This window comes from Octopus bimaculoides, chromosome 19 (genome assembly GCF_046866305.1).
Source record: "Octopus bimaculoides isolate indiv1 chromosome 19, ASM4686630v1, whole genome shotgun sequence".
In the NCBI taxonomy this organism is placed as follows: Eukaryota; Metazoa; Mollusca; class Cephalopoda; order Octopoda; family Octopodidae; genus Octopus; species Octopus bimaculoides.
The window spans coordinates 19,540,342-19,560,341 of NC_142946.1; positions in this window are offsets into that span (position 1 = coordinate 19,540,342).

The following is a 20,000-nucleotide window of genomic DNA, read 5'->3' on the forward strand; positions in this document are numbered from 1 at the left end:
ATCAGATTGAACAATGTGAACGATACTGATTGGAATAACACCAGCATCAACACACCAACGGTACATATTTTACTATAGATATACAAAGAATGGATTTTAATGATAAATTTTACTTTAGTCCTCAGGAATGTGATTCTTTGCAATCACTGCAACAATATTGTACATATTGAAGTCGGGGAACATCGTTGAAAGAGAGGTGAAAGAATAGATGTTCCGCGCAGTTATATTTGACCTAGGAAATTGCCTCCCGCCCTGAGATATTTTCTTATGTTTATGCAAGAAAGAAGTTTACATATATCATTTTCTCTAAATCATTGAGAATTTCCTTACGCTGCCAATGCAACAAATCTCATTAAAATTAACCGACGTGTAGCGATGAACCTTCTTTTGATGGAAGTAGTACTTATAACAGAATATGGCTTGTTCTCAAGATTACAAAGTGTTCGGGAAGAGAAGAAGGTGACAGCAGAGCAGTATAGGCCTGCCTTTTTTCATTGCCTGTATACATCATAAGTCAATACAAACGGCAGATGCAGCACACAAGGAAAACAATTTTAAATGTTATACCGTTTACACGGTCGTAGTAGAAAGTGAAAGTAAAAGTGATAAGCTAATAATGAGCGAAATAGTTTAGGGATTCTGTAGCTTAGAATCGCATTACTAAAGGCGACTAGAGAAGGATACACGTTTACTTAATGAGAAATAACTCTGTCAACTTCATCAACAAACCAATGAATGTTTTATGATAAATCTAGGGTGCGTGCATGACTAACACAATTAGATTGTCCAGGATCGCTCTGACATGAGTTTGTAAGGGATACATAATTCTAGAGAGTTAAATGTAGATTTACATCGGCACTTCACTCAGATGCTTGCGGAAGCGATAATGCTAATATTATATTACATGCAACTCCAGTCGAAGTACACCAAGTGTTGTGAATAGCTGGTAAATGCAACTATACACGCCTTTTGTAAGTCTCCGCTACGACGAGGAAATACGGTATCTGTGGCTCTGCGGATTACTGCTCGGACTCATTCGTTTCATCTCGCTCGTAAAATGGATTTATCTCCGACGAAAAATTTGCAACGTCTGCTTTTTAACAACACACATTCCTTTATATGTGCCATTGATAAATCTTCTCATAGAGTTGTTTTTGCTGTGTATTTCGAATTTATACATAAAACTGTATTCAGCTGACAAACTATTTTATCACCAGTAATGTAAATAACACATGAGCAGACGTTTATCAGTTATGAGTCTTTTGTAAACGCCATTTACACACACTCGTCGAATTCTGTGTGGTAGCTTCTTTTGATTTAGTGATTCAGCAATTGGCTGTAGAAGACTATTGTTGCCAAGTGTTAGTTCACTCCATATTACATCCAATTAGACAAAGTATATTTTCCGTTTTAAAAACCATCTAATGAAATGTTATGTCCTATCAATTTGAACTGAGTTGCACTTTCTTTAAAAGGAAATCTATCATGACAAGTGTGCTAGCGGTCATCATTATGCACGCATGATGACCATTATTTTATTATTCTGCAAGAAAACTTGAGCTGTTGCATGAAGTATGCCATGAAAGTCATCATATATAATGCTAAAAACATAATGGAACATAAATTTCTGTGGTAATCCAAACACAGTACCACAAAGAACAAATAATCCACTGTCGATACTTATTTAGGATAATCTAGCAATCTGTACAATCTAATATATAGATATATTAACAATGAGTGAATCACAAATTCAATATTATATCGTTTCACTAGACGTCCTTTTAATACAACGATAAAAATAACACACTGAAGTTCACCGGAAATGCATACGATTATTTTGCTAACATATGTCTAGCATTAATAAGTGCAATATCGCATTAAAAGTGAAAATTCGGTACATATAAAAATATATGACCAATTGTCAAAATTTTATGATTTATGTACAGTTTAAAAGTTAAAACTATTGTTCTGCACTTTATCTGACGTTCTAAGAAGACATGACGGATTACATCATTAGTTGGAAGAGACCTGAAGATGTGCAAGCCTATTTCAATAAGGGTAAGTGATGTAATGGCTGCCCGATTCAAGACAGAATTATACTAAACAACTCATGTTACCCTGGCACCTACTTAACCGTAAAACAGATATTTTCTTTTCCACTCAGCATGGAAATTGATATGTGGTTAAAATTGGTGGACAGCGCTATAACTATAAATGATAGACTTTCCATCAATTGAGTGAAATGTTTGCTACACCCATCATCTTACAAGCATACACATGCATAAGTCCACAGAGGATTTTCAGATCGGATACTTACCCGTCACATTTCCCGCCCCCTCTACAGTTCTCACATAACCAAAGTTTCAATCACAGTTTTTAAGCGTTTAACAAGTATACCGTGAAGATCTCTCACTAGATGAATTCTCATTTAAACTTCTCCCACGAAGATGTTACATTACCTTTTCTTACAAAATCCACTACCGCCATTTAAAGGTTCCTGGCACACAAGAGCGGAGAGTCATCTCGAGACTTTTCGTACTAGCCTTCTTTATGATCGCCATGATGTGTTTCCTCAAACTTGTGTGTGAAGTCTGTTGTTAAGATCAGCAAAATATTGTATATATTCAATATTAAAACATATACATTCGTACACACATACACACGTGTGTGTGTATATGTATGTGAGTGTGTGTATTTGTATATGTCTGAATTCATATGCATAAATATACAAGGCACTATGAATAAGTGTGCGTGTGTGTGAGTTGTATTTATGTGTATTCATATGAGTCTGTAGGAAACTGGAGTTGCATAGACACAATAACAGCTGTCAGTAGATATCGTGTTGAATAATATATTTTTGCTGCATATTGAAGCATACAAGTGACGGAATAAAAATACAGCAACATTCTAGCTACAGAAATGGTATTAATGACTATCCTGTGTCCGACATTGTTGACATCATCGCCTGTTTGAGAGGAATGTAGGAATGTTAATGCGTTTAGAAAATGAAAGTAAATAATGATTACCAGACAGTTGTTTAGAAGATAATAACATAGAAAAGAGACTTGTTAATGAGATTTTCAAAGCCAAACATTCTAGTGATATGGCGGTGAAAGGAAATATTGAAATACACATAGATTACGTCTACATTCAGAAATAAAGTGGTTGTTAAAAACGGTATTTCTAACTGTATACAAATAAGTATTCTGAATGCTTTATAATAGATAGAAATGTAGATTTTAAATTACAGTTTGAGAACCGCATGGTGGCCTTTCTACTTCGTACACTAAAACTTATATGCAGGAATCATTATGCACAAGAACAAACAAATTCACAAATTCAACCATAAGCATATATTCGGGCACGCACAGATTCACTCACTCACGCACACATACGCGCACATACATACATACATACATACATACACATATATATATATATATACATATATGTGTGCATATATATATGTATGTATATATATATATATATATATATATATATATATATACAGAGAGAGAGAGAGAGAGAGAGAGAGAGAGATACATATTGAAGTGTATAATACAAGGACAATATATAATGCAATCAATACTTAAATTAGTTTAGCGCTGAGTTGATGAAAAGGAGATTTATTTGACTCATCAGATTTTACAGACTTTGACCAGTGAAAAGACAAGAGGAAATGAAAAGAATGAAACACAGTAAAGCCGATTTGATTTACCGGTACTAACAGAAAAAATGCGTTCGTGTGTAAGGTGAAAGTGGGTAGAAGAAAAAAGTATTTTACACACTAGAAGAGCTTTTCAACATGCGGTATCTCTTGATTGTTTATGAGTTAGCTATGCTACTATTTCTGCGCCTGTGTGTGTGTATATCTCTCAATATATATTGTTTGTGTGTGTGTGTGTGTGTGTGTGTGTGTGATTTTGTGATTAGGCATTTGTGTGTAAATATTTGGTGAATAGTGACTATATGGTGGCGGTCACAGAATATATCAGACTTGTGTGTATGTGTGATTGTTTATATATTGATAGATATGTGAGTCCATGCACCGTTGTAAGATTGTGATGATTTAGTGCAGTTATCGGGGAAATTGCTGTTAGAAGAAAAGAAAATGGCATATAGAAATAGGAACTGCTCTCTATTCATGCTGGATCTTGGGAATGTTTAGCATATACCAAAACTAAAAATGCTGATGTACCCGTTGGTATTGTCCGCCAAATACAAATGACATATACTGGACTATCAATTTTCTTTCAGCACAGCCCCACAATTTATGCACATCACTGACCATTGTGATCAATATATTTAAGATACGCAATACTACACATTTTGACTCTACTTGCAAATACCCTACAGAAAGTAACCCACGTGCATTTTTCCTACTATTTTTACCTTTCCTCCTCTCTTCTTTAATAGTTTCGTCTTTCACTCTGCTTCTTCTTTATTCCTGTTTACTACGGACAAACAATTTCTGTATGACTTCAACCCAAGCACTGACACTCCCTTCACTTTTAATCAGATTCTTGACTGCAGTACCATTATCTTCTCACCAAAAATCTAGTTTGCTAGTCAGCTGCTAGTCATTTTCCATGAACATCTAAATGGAAACTCTTGTGCCGAGCATACATAAGGTATCGCACAGCTACCACTGCTTATACATTCGGATGTCGTGACGGATTTGTCGTAATTTACTTTCATACGAAATGTAGAGGAGCAAGTTTATAGAAGATATTTATCATACACTTAACAACACTTTCATTTCCTATATGAAACTTTTAATCAACACGTTTCTGAACTTACAGAGCTATATCTCAGAACTTTCCTGTCGATGTGTTTATGATACTTATTTCCATCCATCACACTAGCAACATCGCTTCTAATTACTCGACTTATATGACGAACAAGACTATCGGTGAACTCCTACTTTGACTTTACTTAAAAACGTACCCGCTCATACTGATGTTACTTTTGCGTCGTTGCCTTTATAGCCAAAGCTATTTCTTTGAAATCAGTCATCGAAGCAGTTTGCGTTTCCTTTCGCAAGGAGGATTTCCTCCAAATATGCAAAATTCCTCCTGATCACACACGACGTGAACCAAACCACCGTCCTCTTACATCTCAAATCTGAATACCCAACAACACCAATCACGTTTCCTCCTCTCTCTGTCCTTTTCTCTCTCTTTCTCTCTAACTATCTCTCCACTCCAAAGACCTATACACATACGCGGGTGCATACATTACATATGTGTGCGCATGTTATATATATTGATAAGCATTAGCTATTACTGAAAATAGTCAATCTAAAATTCTTAACCCACCGTTTATTGTATCACTAATAGATGTCAAATAGATTACAAAAAATAGCCACTTAAGCAAAAATTTCAAAGATCCATGTATCAATGTTTCTGTTTCTAAATGATCATTAGCGTGTCTATTCATGTGGTTAAATAAAGAATAATTAACCACTTGAATTCACCGGATGACCTACGTGATTCAAAGGGCATATTTCACTGGTTCCCATGCATCATGTACTTTACACATTCCCAATATTCTTCCAAATTCTAAAGTGACGTAGGATTTCTGAAGGAAATCCTACGAAACGACGGCTAAATAAAAGTCTGAAGCGAATTGTGAAAATGTAATGGATTTAGATAACCAAATATCTGAACATATTCATTTATATTTGATTGAAGTAGCAGTTTTGCTGCATATTGTACACAATAAATTCATAGATAAACTGCGAAACGAGAGGTGGAGTGAACCACATGAAATAACAGCCACAGTACAGAGACATTACCAGATTGCTTTATAGAAGTAAATTTTCCTGGATTTTTTTCATTTGTAGTGGAAGACTACTCGGCAACATCGGGGGGCTGTAGGTTGATATATACCGGGTAACTTCTCTACAAGGAAAAATGTGTTGCTTGGCATTGGTACCTTGGGCAAGTGTCTTGTACTATAGCGTCAGCCGGATGAAGCATTTTGAGTGCAATTAGTAGACAGAAACTGAAAGCTCATTGTATATGTATATATCCATACATTTTTGTGGGTGCATGTGTGTGCGCGCGCGTCTGAGTATGTGTGTGTGTGTCTTTGTGTTAACAGCCGGTGTTGGGATGTTTACGTCATTCTACTTAGCAGTTCGGCAAAGAAGAACGATAGAATAAGTATCAGGCTTTAAAACGTAGTGGGGCCGAGTTGTTCAATTAAAAATATTCAAGGCGATGCCGCGGAATGACAGTAGTAAAATGACTGAAAGAAGAAAAAGACACAAAATAAAAGATATTCAGAAATTCTGTTACATTTTGCCGATCCCGATCTCTCTCTCGCCCTCTCTCTCTCTTTCTCTGACACACACATACACACAGGCACGCAACACGTATGCATACATACACACACACAAACAGACACACACACCACGCAAACAATCTCACAGACATATACACACGTGTATGTATGAAACAATCATCATTGACGCCATAAGGACGAAAGGCAAAACCGACCCCGGTGAAATATGAACACAGAAAGTAAAGAAGGGGAACATACCGCTTAGCATTCTACCCGGCGTGCTAATCATCCTGCCAGCCCGCCGCAATAATGTATAAGAAGATATTCGTTACAAAATGTGTCACTAGGGCAGCAGTTTCAGAGACGGAGGCAGATCGATTAAATAGACCCAAGCGCTCAAATGGCACTTATTTTATCGACCTCGTGTGGTTGAAAAGCAAGGTCGATCCCGGCGGAATTTGAACACAGAATGCAAAGACAGACGAGATAGCGATAAACATTTTAATCAGGGTGCTAATTATTCTGCTAGCTAGCCAACTTAAAGTATAAGAAAATATAGTAAAGAATTAAGCAGTTCTCGCTAATTTTATAATTACTTTCCGAATAACATAAATGCTAGTGTGTAACGAAATAATTCCATATCAAGTTTTAAAATATTCCCTGCATTGGTGTCTGCTGCATCGGCATTTGTTGGTTATGGATTTACATGCCTGAACCATTACTATATAGCGAAAATAACTGCAAACACGTCTGCATAGGAATATAATTGTTCATAACAACACAAGTCTCTATAGCACGAATTGTACGCTGAGAATATAGTGGAAACTGGGGTGCATTGTTATTGCAACCAAGATATATGGCATTATTAATAATTAAAGTGGCAGGCCAACATTTATTCCTCTAGAATATCACACCTCAATGCGCAATAATCCTTATGATCAATTTAATAAAATTTATGGCTAATATTCTTACTAACATAGAATCATATGACATTTACAATTCATCTTTATGAATTGATTTCAAGAAATTTTTAAGTATTTTATTAGATCTAAAAAAAAACATTCAATGATGGAAATTTCAACTATTTTCGTCATTTAAGCAGCTTGAAAGTGTTCGTACAATATTTACATATATTATCTCTTGCGTACTCTTTTGTTTTGTTTAGTTATAAAATTTGTATATAAGATAAATCCCATAAGATGTTAGAAGGAAAATTATCCTTTTAATGTGCATCAATAATCCGACTTCAGAAAACCAATAAAAACATTATCTCAGATATTTAATTTAAAATAGGTGTTATTAACAAAACAAACCACAAACATTTTTCTTCTCTTTATCTTGATAAAGGCCATTGTGGTATTATTCAACCTTTGATAAGGTGTTTTCAATTGTATTTTAAGAATTCATAAGATGCTGATAAATTTAATCAGGAAAGAATGCATTCGAATATTTGAAGTTAGACATAAATGCAACATTTTATTTCATTTCAATAAGAATCATTGATATATTTGTTTTGGTGCGACGGTACTTGGTTTCTCAAAAGTATTGGTATTAATATTATGCACATATTTGATTATAGCAATGGTCCTTCTCGTAAACTATTCAGATTTATTAGATATTTTTAATATATCAATTTCGTAAATTAGGAAATATATCTGTGACAGGAGGTACAATGAGATTTATAATTTCGTGTAATTTCAATTTTCGCTCAGTGAAATGTGAATGAATACAACTCTTTTATGTACAATATAAAGAGACAATTTCTCAGATCATTTTTGTTAAGTAAACATAGACAATTAATCGAATCGATTGAACAATGGAAAATGATGTGGGTACAAGCATATAAAGATAATTAAGTAATACATATGTAAATTTAATAACGAACTCTACAATCAGAACAATGCAGCCGTAGCAAACAGCTTTCTGAAAACGTAGAGAAACCGTTCGTGGTATGCTAAAGCATGTTATTTTATCATATATACATTGGAGATATCTATATCCTCTGTAATGTAATAACTTGGTGGTGATGACGAATATATTTCGATAAATAAAGAACACAATATACTTAGTGAGGTGGATTTTTGAAAGACAAGTTACCCGGCATATAGCAACCTAACCGAGTAGTCTTGAAATACAAAAAAAAAAAGCCATGGAAATTTACTTCTATAAAACACTGTAAAGGGCTGAACGACACAGGCAAGATATGAAACGTATAACCAACAACCAGAGAATATCCACAGATACTAACTTTTTCATTACATTAACATTTTCATGGCGCATCTCGTCAGGTTATAAGGAATGTAACTCATGTCGAACTTGTGAAACTTGTTAATAAAACATGTCTAACTTGTTAATGTCTAACTTGTGAAATGAGAAATCATGTAGATGAGTGTGTTCACCATATGCAAACTCCGGGATATAAGCAACAAGATGGAATCATAATGTATTAAAGCCAGGAATGAGTAAAAAAAAAAAAAGACAATCATCGATTTACGTAATTTCGCGGAAATTTTCTGGAACACGCAGAAGAAAACATGATTCATAGAGAAAGCCCTTGGTGTGTTTCACAAACTATTTTGAAATAATATTCGTGGATGCTACACTGAAATATGAGGTAGAGCTTTGATTGAGGAAACATTATATGAAACGAAACTCAAAATAAAGTTATTAGGAAATTTAGGCAAATCTTTCAAGTCACCATTATGCAAGCGATAACCATTTAAGCAGGGAAATAATGCTGATAACAGCTGCATATTGTACACAATAAATTCATAGATAAACTGCGAAAGGGGAACCACATGAAATAACAGCCACAGTATAGGGACATTACCAGAATCTAAATGGAAGACAATACGCAGAGTATAGTTGAAAATATAGGGTAATGATGGCGTGTATATAATGGAATTAAAGATACCCATACACCGCGCCGTACGTAACGAGAATGGTTCAATAAATAATGATGTGTTACAAGGTATTACCATGTAATCTATAAGAAATCAACATTAAGACAGTTAATACATATTGTAGGAATACATCTTCAAGAGAAATAATGAATTAAGTAGTAACAGCCACACATCTAACACGCTATTAATAGGAAGAGTGAAGGATAAATTATATAATAAATATATTAAAACAATATGAAATATACTCAGCTACATGACACGTGTGTTCTTATGCTAGAAAATATTAGCTATTAAGATAAACTCAAATATGCATAGAAATAACAAATAAAATAAATAAGGAAAATAATAGTTAGACAGTATCATAACAGTGCACTCAACTGCTCAACAGGAAGATGATATTCTGGAAGACATAAAATAAAATTAGCTGGTGAATTAAAAGTCATTGATAAAACCACTTTCATGACACACCCAAATATACACATGAACGTCCACACGAAAAGGCAGTCATGTGCACACACGCAAAGCACACAAACCCTGAGAAACGCATTACTTTACATTTCATTAGCATCTTAATGGAATCTCGTGAGCTGCTTATTGAAAAAAAAAAAAGGAAAAACCGATCGACGTTTTGAAGTCGTCGGTCATTATTATTTTCTACTCTAGGCACAAGGACCGACATTTTGCAGGATGGGGGGGGGCAGTCGATAAGATCGACTGCAGTACGCAACTGCTACTTAATTTATCGTGCCCGGAAGAAGGAAAGGCAATGTCTACCTCGGTGGAAATTGAGCTCAGAAGGTAGAGACAGACGAAAAACCGCTAAGCATTTCTCCCGCCGTGCCAAAAGTGTGATTATGCCGGACAAACTGCTTCAGGCTTCTGCCTGTACAAGGAAAGATTTGTTGCATGTCATTGGCACCTTGGGCAAGTGTCTTGTTCTATGGCGTCGAGCTGAATAAAGACTTTTGAGTGAATTTAGTAGACAGAAACTGAAAGAAGCTCATTCTATATGTGTATATATATATATATATATATATATATATATATATATATATATATATATATATATATATATATATATATATATATATATATATATATATATATATATATATACATGTGTGTCTCTGTGTGTATGTTTGTATGTGTGTGTGTGTGTGTGTGTGTGTGTGTGTGTGTGTCTGTTTGTCTGTATTATCAGCAGGTGTTGGCAGTGTTTACGTCATGCAGTTCGGCAATAGAGGACGATAGAATAAGTATCAGGCTTTAAAACGAGTATACGTAGTGGTGGGGGGGGGGGGGGTTGTTCGATGAAAACCATTCAAGGCGGTGCCTCAGCATTGCTGTAGTCAAGTGACTGAAACAAGAAAAAGACAAAAAATAAAAGATATTCAGATATTCCGTTACATTTTTCCGATTTCTCTCTCAAACACACACATCGACACGCAACACGCACACACACACAAACACACACACACCACACCACACAAACAATCGCACAGTCATATGCACACGTATGTATTCTTGATAAATTCGAATACCAAATGAATAATCGAGGGCTGTAATCTGGAAAAAATATTAAGCACGGCGGGAAAATTACTTAATGGCATTCTGAGTTCAAATTCCACATGGGTCAATTTTGCCTTTCACCGTTTCGGGGTCGATAAAATCAGTACCAGTAGATCACTGGGGTTGATGCAATCGATTGAGCCTCTTTCCCCGAACTTGACTGGCCTTGTGCCAACATTTGAAACCAATATTTCTACCTACTCTATCTAAGAATGCCAAAACATTTACATAACTTTAACCACATTTAATAAAATATAGGATCCAACAATAACATATTTATTTTATCAAGTATTTTGTTTCATCCATATTACTAGAGGAGTCAATCCTGATTACTACACTAACATTTTAAACACAGTTAAACTAATATAGCTTATTCCAATTCGTAGATATTTTAGATATATCTAGTTTTCATGTCATCATATTATAAGCGATTGCTTGTATCAGCCCCCAATATTCGATGGGTTTCTACGCATGAATTTCTGAGTGTATAATACACAGGTTTCTTCATCTCTAACGATTAATGCAAAAATTCCGATGCCAAATATTGGTTTGCTGGTTCATTCATTGAAGTTCTTCCTAAATATTCTTTGGTGTCCGCTTTCGATTTTCTCTTTCACTGTTACATCACCAACTTGTCAGATATGTCAAAATTTTAGCAAAGAAACGTCCAGAAATTGGCTCCTAGATAATATGAATCTCTATACACATGCTGCATATCTCAATATTATACTCCGAAATATTCTCCTTCCTTTGAATGCTATCAATTGAGAAATAACGCGTGTGTGTGTGTGTGTGTGTGTGCGTATATATATATACACACAAACATTCATCTACTTATTGTAGATCTATCGACATTTATATGCAGAGACATGTAGATATGCACCTTTCAAAATATTAAGCAAATATTAACATGCAGATACGTCTAAGCAAAACTGCTAAGTACATGAATATGTGTACACATATATTTATTATACAGGTACGAATTCATATAAAGATGTATAAATAAAAAACGTACATGCATGAGCCATATGTTCTTGCGACTATTCATATGTTGAGTGGGAAAATAGAATGAGATGAATAAGAAAATGAATTTAATAAAAAGAAGATAGAAATTTCATGAAAAAAATGAATATAATTATAAAAAAATTATTAGTAATGTAGAAAGTGCAATGTTAATTTATGAAAAGAAAAACATTAATCTGGAAATGAGAAAATAATATCAAGAGGATAGAAAAAAAACTATAACAAAATAAATGTCTCTTAAATGTGACATATATATACATATACATACATACACATATATATATATATATATATATATATATATATATATATATATATATATATATATATATATATATATATATATATATATATATATATATATATATATGTATATATATATATATATATATATATATATATATATATATATATATGTGCATTTTCCCTAAAACTATATATATGTATATATATATATATATTCGTATATTTACATACATATTTATTTATACATGTGAATATATATATACAAACACATACGTGTATATATATATATATATATATATATATATATATATATATATATATATATATATATATATATGTATATATATATATATATATATATATATATATATATATATATATATATATATATATATATATATATATATATATATATATATGCATATATATATATAATTCAAAGAGAGTGCGATTTTGTGAATACAACCAACTAAGGGATAGTATCTCTCCCATATACAGCTGGTGGAATACCTAATTAATAGAGAAGTGTTGATTATTTCATGGTAATTACACTACTCATTATAATAATTAGGTGAGGTAATAAGTGGTTTTACCCTTAATTTATATGGCAAGAATAATATGGAGGGAATCCAGAGGTAGTATTCCCCAGCTGTTAGACATATACTATGTGAATTTATTTATTTTAAACTGTTCATATAATATATATAAATGAATGTGTAAACTATGAGTAATTTCTAGAATAGAGTAAGACGAACTGTTTAAAATAAATAAATAGACATAATAATTGTCTAACAGCTGAGCAATACTATCTCTGGATACCCTCTATTTTCTTCTTGCCATACATACACACACAGACACACACACATTCATATATCATATATATATATGTATGTATATGTATATATATATGTATATATACATATATACATGTATACACACATACGTTTGTGTGTGTGTGTGTGTGCGTATAAATTAATTAAAAAATTTCATGTTGAAGCTGGTTAATTGGATATATTATGGGGGAATAATTTCCCAGGAAGGAGTTACATTCCAACGCGCTGATAGAGCCATTGACAATTGGACGTTTTGGTATTTAAAAAGCGTTTTGAAATTTTTTAAAATCCTTATTAGTAAATATATATATTTAAACAAATATGTATGGTATAGGTGTGTGCGTGCGTTTGTAATTCATAATAGTTGTTCTTGGTAGCGGTGTTGAAGTTTAGGTGAACTAGGACATATATAGATAGAGGGAGATAAATTGAAAGAGAGAGACAGAGAGTAAGTTCGCGTGTGTTTATTAAAATATGGAAGCCAACAAAAATTGACATATCAAAAACTGTTATTTAATTATGAAGTTATTTTATCGCGTCATCCATTTCTGGGCGTAATACTTATGGTCAATACAACGATGTAAATAAAGGAAAACATAACCGTTACCAAATACAATTGATAAAAATGTTATATAAAAACCTAAAATTACCTTTAACTTAGTTTAATAATTATGTTATAAAATATCAATGACATGTTCTTGAGAAACGTACGTAATTAAATTTAAAGCAAATGACAATGTGACGTTCCTGTTGGTGAAATTTCTGGAATAGCGGTTTTCACCAGTGTATCAAACTTCAAACGTATTCGGTTTGAGGTAATGGCCTTTTAGCTTTGACGAGGTAGTAGAGCAGACTACACTGTATGGCTACTAATTTCGCATGAAATGGGCATGTAACCGTGTTTGTTTAATTAAATGTGCATTGCGAATATTATAGACATTAACATTTTCAATGTCTTTCAATAATTTTTGGAAATTGTCAATGTTAGTTTCATGTCCGTTTTCGATAAACGTTCATTCTCTTCAGGAATATTCGATAATTCTACACGAGTAATAAATATTTATCTAGAACATTATGAGCCCCTTTCCTTCACAAACTACTTAATCGTAGATCCAAAGGTGGTTGAATCGGATTACCTACATCTTTCGGTATCATGGTTTGATTTTGTTTTGGGGCCGGGATATAGTTAATTTTTCTTTCTGTGAAAGTGTATACCGGTTGATTATCGTCGCACACACATATATGTATATTTATATATATATATATATATATATATATATATATATATATATATGTATATATATATATATATATATATATATATATATATATATATATATATATATATATATCTGTGTGTGTGTGTGTGTGTGTGTATGTGTGTGGGTGTGTCTGTGTGTGTGTGTCTGTGTGTGTGTGTAAATATATACACGCACACACACACGCACAGATACATACACATATATTTATCCCACCAGGAAGGATGTTGTCGATTACGGTGAAATATTCCTCACTATTATCTTGAAAATATTCATTGAATGATCTGATAAAGCATTGATGTATCATACATTTTTTTAATAGTTTAATATCCGTTGTATAATGTGAGTTATATCGGTTAAATGCACCATTTATGAAGTTAACATTTATGAAAATTATCGCACAAACACACACACACACTCAGACACACGCGTGCCCACATACGCAGATCCACAAACGTACGTGCCTCTTCTGGAATCACAATCGTGTACAGGCTGAAAACAATTTTTTACTCTCTACAGTGGTGAGCGGCTTAAGATAAGATGATACTTAGAGTACCATCTCACGACGATATTTAGAGTACACAGAAAACATATATCTTACAAACATTGTATAACCAGAGAAGAAAAAGGAATCCTGTACTTATGTATGCCGTATATGAAAACACATGATATCGACTTAGAATCAAACGGATAAATTCAATTTTATAATTTCATAACATTGTATTGCAAATACAGACAACTTTTACATTTTTACTGATATCTCACGTGCGGCTTATATGTAACATTAGTTGCTGAGATATCTGAAAGACGAAAGGCGAGATGTGGTTTCAATAAAACAGTATAGTTTTGGTTATTGTAACTACATACGTTCGGCAATTGTCAACAAATCATTTAATTATTTATTCTTCTTGCCATTGAACGTATTGTGTTTGAATTGATTAGTAAGGAGGAAATAGATGTTGCTGTATTTCCCATAGCTTAACGTTTTTTTCTGAGCTACTTATAATATTTCGTTCATATCTTGTCATTCATTCAACAGAATTTGGTAAATAGTTGTACGTTATACATTTATACCACATGTACACTGAGATATAAATTGTTGTACATGGATGTTTAAACATTCATGAGATCTTGTTGAAAGTACAATATATCGCCAGCATTATATGCATAATATTCCTTGACAGAAGACGGCGAGCTGGCAGGATCGTTAGTACAACGATCGAAATGCAGTATGTCACTCGTCTTTATGATCTGAGTTCAAATTCCGCCGAGGTCGACTTTGCCTGTCATCCTTTCAGGGTCGATAAATTAAGTACCATTTGCGTACTAGGGTCGATCTAATTTACTGGCCCCCGCCCTAAAGATTTCGGGCTTTCTGCCTACAGTAGAAAAGAATATTCGTTGAATGTGTGTCATTTATTGAAGTTGAACTATGTGTTGTTGAGGCAATTCTGAGGATTAAATAAGTATATTGATTCAGAAAAGATTTTATTTCGACATCTTATGATGTCGTAATCTGCGTAGGAATGCTTGGGAATTGCTATTTGCCATCATATTTGCAAAATATATGTGATTCTCGATGCCTCCATACCTACAGTTCACCGTTCTTAAGCGTAAACTGCAGGGTAGTACAAGTGCATATCAAAATCCTTTTTGACCTCATATATCAAGTTCCTTGTGTTTTGGATATATAATGTTCATTTCCTTATATTCAAATGAAAAAATATTGGTATATATATATATATATATATATATATATATAAAAGAAATCAGAGATATCAGACCCATTGAATAATAAGCCCACTTTCATAGAATACAGTTACTCCTAACCCAAGCTAGATTCTGGGGTGTTGCAGGATTATTCAAAGTTACCATCTGAATGGAGCAACGTAAAATGAAATGTATCGTTTCACTGAAGAACACAAAAACAATCGAAACCAAAATCTTTCTACCGTGGGACCAAAATTGTTAACGACTTTGTTACGCGCTCCTACATAACCACTCATACGCACATACACACACAGCCACCATATATTATATATATACATCTCGTAAATATGACGAAGAAGAAGAATACAAACCACACAATAGGAGCAAAGTTTAAATTACCTCATCACTTGAATGGAAAAAGAAAAGCCTGAGAAAAATAGGAGTAGCAATGAGTAATAGGCTGTGGGAAAACAGGCGCAGGGTAAGAAAGAAGATGAGAGATGTCGTCTTGGAAACGTGAGTATTATGGGAAACTTGGTGATTAATGTCTTTCTCTAAACTGATCATAAATAGGATTGATGTATTTTTCTTTCTGTGAAATAGGCTTATATGTGATTTGTGCATGAGCATACAGGCACTGTGGTTAGTGGGGTGGGCAGTGTTGGTGTGCGAATATAATTGTTAATTGGGTCCTAAAAAATCATTCATAGCGCTGTGTAAGCCTAATTAGTATTTGTGGTCGATACCGAGTAACAACGCAAAATCGCTTCCCAAAATCCGGATAAGTTATTCGTAGTCCCATACTTTTCTCATATATTGTCTTTTATGAGAACTTTCTCAACAGATTTCTTCCGCGGCGAAATTTCTTCCTAGAATGAAATGCAGATGGACAACTTGATTATTATTGTATATGCATATATGATGTTCAAAATTGCTTTAAGCGTCTCTGTTTCATTGACTCTCTATTTTGACCGTCTTCGCGCCAAACAGAGTTTTGTCTTTGTTGTGCCTGTAATATAACGAGAACCGTTCTTATAGTACTACAAACTTGCAAACGATTATTAACTGTTCGTAGCTTAAAGTACCCTTGAAAAGAATATTATGGGACTGTTTTTGCAGCAAAAGATTCGGTTCTATGAGAGTACACACAATGAGTTAATACCTTCTATTCAACGCTGCTTCGTTTGACACTCTTTCTTTCTCTCTCTCTCACTCTCTGACACATACACACCCATACACATGTGAATATATGTATATTGAAAAGCTCTATGAAAAGTGATTATATCTGTAGCTACATACAAACTGCAACATGACCCACAGACTAGGATTTCACAATTTTTTAGCGGTCCATGTGGTTGCAAATACTTTGTGAAATACTTTGATTTTGATATGTAGCCATTTTGTCAGCCCACTACATTAATATTGGTTCTAAACTTTAACAAAAAGTCAGTAATGTCGAAGGGAGGGCATTTATTTTATCGACCTGGAACGGGTGAAATGTAAAGTCGGCCTCCGCAGCATTTGAATTCAGAAAACTACATTAAGATTTTACGCGGCGTGCAAATGAGTCTGCCATCTCGCAATCTTGTTCACTCACTTCATATATAACATGTATGTGATTAATTCAATAGCATATATATATTATTAAGAATGCCCTGTATTAATATGCGTTACAAATTTTACTATTCTACAATAGTTACATTTAATCAGGTTGAAGAGACTAAAACAAACAGATGGAAGACAAATAACACAAGGAAGCGTTTTTTTTTATTCTTCTTAAGTGAATGGCAAATATAAAATTGGAATTTCTCAGATTCTTCTACATATTTTGGATTTGAACACATTAATACTCAGACCGACGTAACTTCTTGTCAATGTTGTACGTTACTATACTTCAAGCTATGATTAATATATATAAAATGTCGCTTTCTATATTTGGAATTCTACGTTATCCGTTTAAAAGATTAGTTATTAATTAGCCATAGGCCTCACCAAACTTTTCATCTCATAAACATTAGGAAAATACATTTGTTGTTACAGTTACTTTTGTACGTATATGAAATTTTACTAAAAACAAAGAAGATTACAATATATTTAACCTTTTTCTTCCAGATTATAAATGATATGAAATTCTAGTGAAACGATGTGAATATTGCAAGAATTCAGATTCCATATTGTATTTGATGTTGTAGATCATAGTAGTATAAAAATTAACGTAAATTTTCACTTGCATGACTATCTATTAAGACTGGCAATAAAACTTTTTCACAGTTTATCCTACACTTGAATTAAACTACGCTATATTAAAAGTTGCATAAGTGCACAATTATTATTATTATTATCATTATTATTATTATTATTATTATTATTATTATTATTATTATTATTATTATTATTATTATTATTATTATTATTTTATGTTTGACTGTTGTTTTGCATTTGTACAAGTTGGATCCAAGTCTCACCCAGAGACCTCAAAAGACAACAAGTTAGAAGTTCGTGTAGGTGTTATGCCTAGGGTACCATATATTTGAATTTGTACTGTGTTGTTCTAGAGGATGCTTAAGAAACCATAAGAAAATTATGTGTTTATTTTAAAATTTGAGATCACATAGACAGTATTTTACGTAGGATACGGGCAGTTCCCATGAGCACTATCTTTTGAACTTCAGCCATTTTGGGGTTTCCTGGTATCTGAGCTAGATAGTAATCAGCCCGTTTCGCTGTCATTCCCAGGGCACCTATGACAATAGGTATTGTTTTCGTCTTCAGATTCCACATATTGCTAATTTCTATTTCAAGATCTTTATATTTGCTCAGTTTTTGGTAGGTCTTGATAGATACGTTTATATCGATTTGGACAGTCATATCAATGAGGAGGCATGATTTTTGTCTGAAGTCTTTCAGTATGATGTCTGACCTATTTTCGTCTATCTTTCTGTCAGTTTGAATGGTGAAGTTCCAGAGGAGTGCGATGTGATCATTTTCAAATACAGGGGTGGTTTGTGTTCCCATCAATTTTTATCATAGGGCAAGTCCATGTTTTTGCATATTACCCAGTGAATATATTGTGCAGCTCAATCATGCCTGTTGAGATACTCTGTAGACGCAAGCAGACTGCACATGGAGACAACATGATCGATGGTCTCATTTTGTTGTTGGCATATACAACATAATGGGGAGCTGCCGTTCTTTAATATGTTGGCCTGGTAGTTCTTTGTAGGTAGGCATTGATCTTGGTCTGCTATGATAAACCCCTCTGTTTCTGATTTCAAGCCAGAGGCCATTAGCAATTGATGGGTAAGGGCTTTGTCAATATCTGCATTATTCGCTCTCTTTGGGTATTTGCCATTGAGAGGTTTTCCATGCCATTTTTCAGTCATAATATCTAAGGCAGCAATTTTAGCACGGGTTTTCTAGCGCTTAGCTTTTTCTGCAGGTGTTTCTAGTTCGTCTAATTCTTGAATTTGTTGCAATTGGAATTCACTTAGATATTCCTTTGCCTGTTTTGTTACTGAGTAAGATGCGTTCTTGCTTTTATGTTTTGAGACAAGTTCTAGCATCCAGTCCTCAGAGTTTTTTCAGATAGGTGTCTAGGCCAATTGTGGCTACCTTCATTGATACTGCCAGCTGTAGAAGTCCTCGGCCTCCCTCTTTTCTTGGCAGATAAAGACGTTCTATATCTGCCTTAGGGTGGTGCATCCTATGCATTGTCAACAGTTTTCGTATTTTCTGTCAACATTACATATTTCAGTAATTGATCAGTTAACGATATTGAAACTCTAAGTCACGACTGGTATGGCTAGATCATTGATCGCTTCGATCCTGTTTCTCGCGTTCAGCTCTGTCTTCAGTATTGCTCTCACCCTGCGATAACATTCTCTTCTGATCCTTTCTCTCATCACTGAATGCTTGATATTGTCCCCTTCAATACCCCCTAGGTATCTGTAGCTCTCCGCTGTTTCTAACTCTTTTATGACATTTTGCTGGTCAAGGTTCACATTAGATGTTTTTGTCATTTCCCTTTGATAAAGGTAGCTTTTGCACATTCATGAAGGCCAAATTGCATCCTGATGTCATCACTGAATTGTTTAACAATCGCTAGTAGGCCTTTGAGTTGTTGGTCATTTTTTGCAAAGAGCTTTAAATCATCCATGTAAATGAGATGA